The 9,651-nt window shown below is 29.1% G+C and overlaps 1 protein-coding gene across 1 annotated transcript in view; it reads left to right on the forward strand.

The window, feature by feature from the left end:
• The window catches only part of LOC106682531 (angiopoietin-4), a 406,762-nt gene that overhangs the window by 187,630 nt on the left and 209,481 nt on the right, over window positions 1-9,651 (forward strand). The gene's annotated exons all lie outside the window — the stretch shown is intronic.

Raw genomic sequence — 9,651 nt, forward strand, 5'->3', positions numbered from 1 at the left:
GTTTGATTATGTTCATTTTGTTTATTCTTCTGTTTGTATATATTTTAAGAGAGTTTTTTTTATTAATTTATTTATTTTAGTATGTATGAGATTATTCATCACTATTACCTATTTCCCACAACCGTGTGGCAGATTTTATTATCTATCATTAAATAAAGTGGTTTTATTAAAAAAAAATTTATGGATTCAAAGCTTACAACTTTTCTATTTATGTCGGCTAGTTGTTTATACACTTTTACTGCTTAAGAAGGAAATATTTGTGTTGCGCAATGAAATATCGGTCACAAATATTACACTAACTTTCTCCACCTTCTAGTGTCCTCTTGATCGGTTAAGAAAAAAGGAGTTGGCTTTCCCTCTGTTGTGGTTCTTATAGAGCTTTCGTCTGTCGGCTGCGGTGTCATCCCAAGGGATCTTCTTCCGATCCAAGAAAGAAGACCTTATGATTTCTTTAAATATTTATGCAGTAGAAAGTATACACTTGAATGAGACAGCAAATCTTCGAAAAGTTGTTTAATGGTTCGAAATTTAGAACTGATAATTGTGGGGTAGATTTTTTACATTTTATTTTATTTTCTCTGAAACGACTTTAACAATTTTGATTAACTCGGTGAATTAATGGGTAGTTAAGTGGTATTTAATATCAGAGTTTGGCAACTATGAAACTAATAACTCAAATTGCCATGGATACGATATTTATTTATTAATGGTTCATTCATGAATAAGAGTCGTAACCATGGCAACTTTAGCTATTAATTTAGCTATAGCTAATTTTCGCCCATCTCTGTTTAATATCACGTAGGTTTTATTCTACGTAAAATAGTCTATTTCTCTAATTAGAAATAGTATAATAGGGCTTAAATACCGGATCATAAAAAATATCCTCCTAAAGTAAACAATGGATAAATACGAAATATGAAAGAATTTTATTAATCCCTAAAGGATAAAAAATGAAAAATAGAAATATCCGATCCGATCGAGAAAAGCTAAAACAGGCTGACCTTTCCCGATTCCATGGAAACTTCGTTATCTCATGTTAAGCTGTTGTATTCTTGGCAGGGCAAAATTTATATTCATTATTTTCACCATAGTTTTTTTTTTTTACAATGTTCACTGTTCCTCATCTCTTTTGATATTTGTTTCTCGAAAATTTCAAAAATAGCAATAACTTGGGGATCTATTGGGGAGGGGGAGGGGTAAAGGTTTTGTGATGCACGCTACATACCGGATTTTTTTTAAAGACTAAAATTTTGACGAATATATAATGACCCATTTTTGTTACAATAAACTAAAATAAAAAGATTAATTATTTACTTATATGATTGTTTGAGAGTGGTTTATTTTATTATTCATATACACAATTTTGAGAACTCAACCTTTATTCTTAAATAACTATCGAACGTTTCGGCCCTCAGGCCAATATCAAGGAAACAACCTTCAATATCACCCATATTGAGTGCCCATATTACATATAACCTTTTTTATATCTTAAGTTTAAAAATCCTTTTACACAAACAAACTTCTCCTTTTTCACTTATATTTATCACCAATATAAATATGTTGATAAATATAAGTGTATTTTTATATTATTTTATATATTATATATTAAATAAAAGTGAATATAAATTATAATAGATATAACACAAAACACGCAAAGCAAAAGGTTTCTGGAAGCTATCCATATAACCAAATACATTAAAGACACAGTAAACTACAAAACTGACACTAAACATTTAAATACATACATTGTAAATAGATTAAACATAAAAAAAGAGGAATTAAGTGAGAATAAATTAGTCAAATAATTAAACTTTATTGTTTAAATTATACAATACCTAAAGTGGGACATACGAATAGAGAGGTAACAAAAAAAGCAAACTGGACATGTTGATAAGGTCCAGAGAGGTAGTTACAATGTAGAGCAATGTTTGTGCTACTGAGAGACGAGAATGCACAGTGAAATTGAAAGTATGAGGTAAATACAATTATATGAATTACAAATATACATAATGAGATGAATAAGTATTATTGATTAAAATAACAATGTCCCGAAACATTGTACAACTAGAATGAAAAATATAGAATAATTTATATTCACTTTTGAAAGTTTTTTAAGCTCAAAAAATTTATATATTTTTTTCAAACTTCCTAAAAAGAAAATGTAGAATACAATAATAACAAAATTCTGCTGTTCATTTCTTTTCTTTTCACTACACTTCACAATTGATCTAGTAAAGGTTCCTTTTGAACCCCTACGCGCCATTTGGCACATTTTTTCCGAGCCTAAAACGTAGTTTCATCACCGAAAGTTTGAAAAAGGAGCTGAGAGATGTTAAAAAGAGTTGTATAAATTAATAAAGTGTTCATATCTTGCTAGTTGGAAGAAAAAATATATCAGCATAATAATGAAGTAAAAAATAAGGCTAAAGACTGAAATAAAACAGCATTGGTTGTAGCAGTATCCAAAAATAAGCATAATTTTTTCTTAAAATACAATGGTTTTGCATAAAAAAAAATAATACCTTAAAAAAAAATGTTGATGGCTATTTATATATCAGAAAGTATCCAATTATACTCTCAATTTCAAATCATATTAAAAAAATTTGAACCAGAATTATGCTGAACTTTTAAGCAAAGTTAATTTATGATCATAAAGGTTTTTGTATTGTTTTGTCAAGGTAAATAATATATAAGTAAATTTGGTAGATTTTTTTAAATACTATTATGAATGAATAAATAAACTAGAATAAAATGGAAAATATATTGAGGATATGTCAAACCTGAGATGGTGAGGTAGTTTACTCAATATAGTGTTGATATAATGATTAGGGGAAATATAAATTGTAAAATAATTATTGTAACAAGTGTAACTGTCAAAATAATAAATAATATAACACATTATGTTAAAAATTAATTTATTTGGGCATATTTTTTTCCTAATTTAAGAAGTTTTATAGGAAATTGACTAATGATAAAAATTTACAAAGGCATATGGTCTGCAACAATGTGATTACCAATGTTTCACTATGATAGTGTGAATAGGATAGGAAATTTAATTTTTCATAATGTAGATCAAAAATTTTTAATTGGTAGATCCTTAAAATTGGCCGGAATAACTGAAACATAGGAGCCTAAAGATAATAAAGAAGTGTTGTGACTAAATGAATGTTTTTGTTATAAATAATAAAATCAAAATAATTTAATTTAAAAAAATATAGAATTTATTTATTTAAATTGAGTCAACAAATGGTACCCATTTAATTTGAATGTAGAGTAAGAATGGATTGCCAAATAAAAGAGTTAGCTTTCTAACTTTGTATAACATCGGTTTACTATCAAAACCTAATTCCGAATTGGGTGGTTTTGTTTGATTTAGTTTTAATATTTCTTAACATCTATATCCTGGCAAAACCACCTATTTATATCTATGCCTTGTTATGAAATAAATATAAGTGGTTTTGCGAGGAAATAAAGTTATGAAATATTTCTTTCTTTTGCACTACAATCCATGAAGGGTCCCAGCTTCTTCTATAAGCAACCGCCTGTGTGCTGTTCCATCTCCATGTGAAAGAATCTCTCTCTCTCTCTCTCTCTCTCTTTTTGTTTTGTTTTGTTTATTCAATAGTTTCATAAGGATTTTAAATTATATAATTTTATTTTGTCACTTTTATAAAAATATTATTTTTAACAACTTCGAATTTACAAGAAGATTATTTCGTTTATTCAACAGTCCCATTGGGTAGTATATTTTAAATCTTATTTTGGTTATAACAAGAAGAATGTTATTTGTTTTTATTTTTTATTCATTGATATGAATATTATTCATTGATTTATCTTATTTTGTATATATTTATTTATTTTTTCTCTTAATTAATTTGACAAAAAGAATGTTATTTTATATATATAATTTTATCTGAGAATATTCTCAAAAATTCTTATATTTTTAATCTCTTTCTTATTTAATTTTAATTTTGTTCTTTTGTTTAAGAAGGATTTTATTTTGTAATTATCTCGTATTTATAGTATCATTTTAAGTACCTAATATTTCCAGAAGGCATACATTTTCATTTCAATCTTATTGTTTCATTAGCCTTTTCATTTGTTTATTTTCTTTTTATTTTATCTCTTTTTTGTTTTTTTGTTTTTTTTTTAAGAAGTTAACATGTTTAAAAATATTCTTTTCTTTTTTTTAGTTATCTGTTGTACTTGTTTAAAAAAAAAAAAAACAACCTATATTGTACCCAGAAACGTGTATAATTTGAATTGCTCAATGAGACACTGTAGTCTCAGAGCATCATGGCTTATTGTAAAATTGTAAATAATTCAAGAACAATAATCTCTCTCTCTCTCTCTCTCTCTCTCTCTCTCTCTCAAATTTCAATGAAAATATTTAAAATTAAAAAAAAAAATATTTAATTTTTTTTATTACAAAGTGTCGTTCTTTGAAAATTTGCAAGACTTACTTCCTAAATCGAAAGAGAAAACTCTACTCACACAATCAGAAACCAGTTTTTTATTATTTCGGAAATTTCTAAACAAGCCAGAAATTAATATTTTAATTTCTGATCCTCTGTTTACTTTTCCAGTCGACAAAATGCAAAATGAAATTTTCGATTGGGTTAAAAATCCTTATTTAATCAATAGCATGGATATCTGAAATAGATCATATTTTTAAAACCTGGAACAAAATCTTTGATATATATGTCAACATTTTAGGGTCAAATGATTGTTTTTGGTTTATTTCCTTATAGAATAGGAGCCGGTCTGCGAGCGAATCTGGTCTCTCTCTCTCTCTCTCTCTCTCTCTCTCTCTCTCTCTCTCTCTCTCATCCTTGTTTCTAATAATAATAAATAAGCAGGAAACACCCACCTGTTTCAATTGAGAGATTTCGAAACATTCAAGGGAAGGGATAATAATTTAAAATTTATTATTGTTTATTTTATCTTTTAGGTTTTTGATTTATTTAGTTTATAATACGTTCTAAATTTCTAATATGCAATATACGTTGGTTGCATAGAACCGGTAAGTGATGACTTCTTCTAATTAATGCTGAGGGCATTTAATGAAAATATAATAACCCACATTACTTTTCGCATCGTGAAATAATTTAAAGTATCAAAGCCGTAAATAGCTCCTAGAAGGGTTCTCGCTTTTACTTTTGCCTCCCATATAAGAGGGAATAGGCAGAGAACAGTACCGTGTACTAAACTAGATCCGGGTCGCTCAAGTTTCTCTCATTAACATTATCTAAATTATTTATAATTCAATATGCTATTACTGCAACCCATATAATTAAAACAGAAATATCGAACTGTCATGACGAGGAAATGAGAAATATTAAAGGCGTCAGATACAAGATTCGTTTCTAAAGAAATTTGTGTTCTTTATATATATATAATTGAAATTCATGATTATTTATTAGAAAGTATTTTAATTAAATTTAGAAGACTCGGAGATATTTGAAATTTGTTTTAGTAAAATCTTCTCTAACTTGTAATTTCTCTATATGGAGATTCCCTCTTTAACGAACCCACTGTTAACGGACAATTTTATTATGACCCCTTCAAACAAGGTAATTCCATTTGTATTCAAACTTTACGCAACCCCTCTATTCCGAATGCAGACACCAATATTATCTCTCACTGGACTACTATTCCTCTGTAACGAAAAAGTTCCTAAAATATGAATGCACAAATTCACGATTCCAGAAATGATGAAATCAACTAAATAAATACATGTACAAATTGGAAATTATTTAAAATTGTGTACAAAAATTTTATTGATTTTTAATTATTTTATTTTTTTTTTTATTTTAATATTATTTTATTCAGCTGTATATAATTATATAACACCCAAAATAAATATAGGAAATCTTCTCTTTCCTTACTTCGGGTTAAAATAAAAGTTTCCTTTATAATTAGATATCCTATGACCAGTGAATTAAGACTTGTGCATCTAAAAAAGACAATAATACATGTCTACATGCTCTGCCTATATATCATTGATCTTTATATATTGCGAAAATTCAATATAACGGACACACACGGAGATGATTTTATCAGTTACACTGAGGTATCCCTTAATCTAATATATAAGGTTATCTAGTATAAAAATTAATCTTAGCCTAAAAAAACAAAAATACGATATAAAAAAAAAAGTTTTGTCTTAACTATAATTTTGTAGGAGACATACATATGCATTCCTGGTACACGAATTTGAAAATTAATAGATAGTATTAAAGTTCTAGAATCATTTTAGAACTACCTGTGACTATGGGACTAAATTAATAGAAAAATAGTTTTTGGATCAATGGTGGATTTATTTGTTCAATTTTTGGATCACAATCTTAAAAAAAAAATGTTTTCTGGACATACTGGAAGATTATTGATTGATCGTGTGTATAGATGAATGGAATATGGTCCGGGTGTGGTAAAAAAAAAACTCAAACAGTAGATAATTATGCTATTTTATTGAGCCAACGTTTCGCCCCACGTTGCAGGGCTTCGTCAGGGCTAAAAAAGATACAAACACATAGTTACAAAAGGAGAAAAAAAAAACATAAGTGTAAAATAACAGGGGTATAAATTTTATTCAATAATATTTTATAAAATCCGTTCAAAAAATGTTTTTATTATTATATGAATTATTAGATAATAGGAAAACCTGGTTTCTCAAAATTCTTGATTATTATTGAGATATATTATTAATATTAGCAGGAAGATAATTTAAAAATCACTGAAATAGACTTTTCATGTATTAAATTATTTTTATTTGTGTATAAAATATATTTAAAAATAAGATATTTTGCAGGTATAACAAATAAAATTCATAAATTGATTTTAAATTATAAAACTCGAAACTTGGTTTTCAAAAATATCTGCTACATTGAACTACATCTGGGCTAATGAATAACTTAGAATTTTAATGGAATACTGAGAAGACAGGAAACTGCACGTCGATTTTGACTATTACAGCACTTACTAGACAAACGGTCTAAACTTCTAATCAATTACAAAATATTGATCTACATGACTGTAATAAGGCCTATCTGGACGAACGAACTTAATCTTTGGGGCTCCACTAAATCTTCGAATTTCTTCCGTATCCAATCCTTACAATCCAAAATCCTTCGTAAAATTCTCAATGCTCCTTACTTTGTCACAAATAAAATCATCTCTAAAGACCTTTATGTTTTGCATGTAACCGATCTAACCCGATCCAGATATCAATCCTTCCATTAAGAACTCTTTAACTACCCAAACCTACTAATCTTGCTTCCTCTTCCATTCCTGGCAATCCTCCTAGGTGCCTGAAAAGGAGATGGATTCTGGACCTTCTAGTATAGAAATGTCATTAAAGCGTTAAAAATGTGTAGTTTCTCTGTATCTCTGTAATACACCATTGTAAATAACAATAAATATATTTTAAATAAAAAATTCTATTATTGCTGTTAATAATTTTTTAAAAATTTATTTAATGTGATTTGCAACTGTACAAATAATAATTACAATAAGTAAATATGGTGTATGTTTCATATACACTTGAAAATCTTGGGAAGGAACCATCCATTGGCCATCTTCTTTTCAGACGCCTCGGAGGATTATCAGGGATTGCTAAGGATGAAAGGTTAAGAATTAATGGGTTAGGATGGGTAAGGAGTTTGGAATGAAAACACGCATATATGTTTTGGGCCAAGTCTGCAACGAATGGGATGTTAAGGTCTTTGTGAATGAGTTTGTTTGTAACATAATCACATTGTAATTGGAGCATCAAGGATTTTACGTAGGGTTTTGGATTTTAAGGGTTGTGTGCGGGAGGAATTTGATGGTTTGGTAACAGTTTCTTGTCGTTTCAGTCTTGTGTGTGGATTCCAAGTAAGTATCTGTTCAAGATGGAGTCCTAAGTATCGAATATGTTCAACAGGCGTTAGTGGAGTATTTAGAAATGATACTGTAGGACAGGAGAGCAGAGGTTTACGACGGAGAGTAAAGGTGATCTGATGGGATTTGTCAGGAATTTTTTTGATTCTCCAGTTTTTACACTATTCTTCAATAGATGCTATGCGTGTCTGTAGAGTTTGTGATGCATTAGTAGGGTTGTTGTTTACAGCCAGTATAAATGTGTCATCAGCTGTTGTTAGGACTGTGTTAGGGTGGGTTAGGATGTCAGCTGTGTAAACCATATAAATAATGGGACCTAAGATACTACTTTGAGGAACACCGGAGGACTGCAAAAAGAGAGATGAGTACTGTTGATGATAAGTAAAACATGTTTTTACGTGTTTACTATACAGAAATTATTTATGGAATGATCTTTTGTATAATTGTCCTCTAGCGAAATCATTTAGCTCGATTATTCGTGGAACAACTTTCCACAATTGTATAAATAGTTTTCCAGTTAGATTCGAGTCCTGGAAGAGACATCCTGACAGTTTGCTAGCGATACCCAACTAATTAGCAGGGAACACAATGACGTTGAAAGGCGCTACATTGTCTCCCGATAATTTATTCTGCCTTGGCCTGGATGGAAATACTGCACGGTGCGCCCACAGCGGTCTGCTACCGTACGCAGTGCGACCTGGGCTAACCTCGGCAACCTTCTCATCGAGATACAACTAGAACAACGTTTATTCTTCTTTTATATAAAAAAAATTATTTAGGTATAATTGGAGAAGTTTGTCGGGGGGTGCGGTCAGGAAAGAACAACATAAATAAACAAAACCATATTTATTTATTTTATGCCGACGTTTCGACCTGAGTTTCAGGTCTTCATCAGGACTATAGAACAAAAGAGATAATAACAACATTTAGAGTAATATATAATTGAAAAGGAATAGTATACAAACAAATTTAGAATTTGTATACTATTCCTTTTCAATTGTATGTTACTCTAAATGTTGTTGTTATATCTTTTGTTCTATAGCCCTGATGAAGACCTGATACTCAGGTCGAAACGTCGGCATAAAATAAATAAATATGGTTTTGTTTATTTATGTTGTTCTTTGCTGACCGCACCCCCGACAAACTTCTCCAATCATTAATCTACGGTCAACTATACTACACCTCATTATTTAGGTATACATTTATTCAAAGAATCCGGGCAGAAAAATAAGTTATTTCACTTCAATTTCTGTTTAATGAAAACTATATATAAGAAATGGTGGCTGTTAGAATACGTAATAAACCATCAATTTTTCTTGACCGTAAAAATGTATATATAAGAAGATGGTCAAGGTTGCGGTCAAAAGAGAAACAAAAATAGTCTACAACTATTTATTTTCCGACGTTTCGTCACACTTTGCAGGGCTTCATCAGGGCTAAAAAGATATAAAAAAAACAAACTGAGAATATTATTACAATAAGCCAATTTAAGCTAGGATAAGTATTATGTAAAAATAAAGTGATAAGAAATTACATATAAATAAAAGGAAGGAAGACATAAAATAGTATCAGTATAAAATAAACTTGAATAAACAATGATAAGAACAAAAATAAGTAACAATGGCAAGAGTAAACATTTTTTAAAAATACGTAAAATATACGGTTTAAAAACTACAGGAGACGAACATTAAAAAATATTATATTGATCAGAAAACTGCCACCTCCAACGTGCAAATATTGTCAGTCCATTCTTACGATTAGACATATTTT

The sequence above is a fragment of the Halyomorpha halys genome, unplaced genomic scaffold (assembly GCF_000696795.3).
Source record: "Halyomorpha halys isolate HHAL.00 unplaced genomic scaffold, Hhal_1.1 Scaffold24.1, whole genome shotgun sequence".
Lineage (NCBI taxonomy): Eukaryota > Metazoa > Arthropoda > Insecta > Hemiptera > Pentatomidae > Halyomorpha > Halyomorpha halys.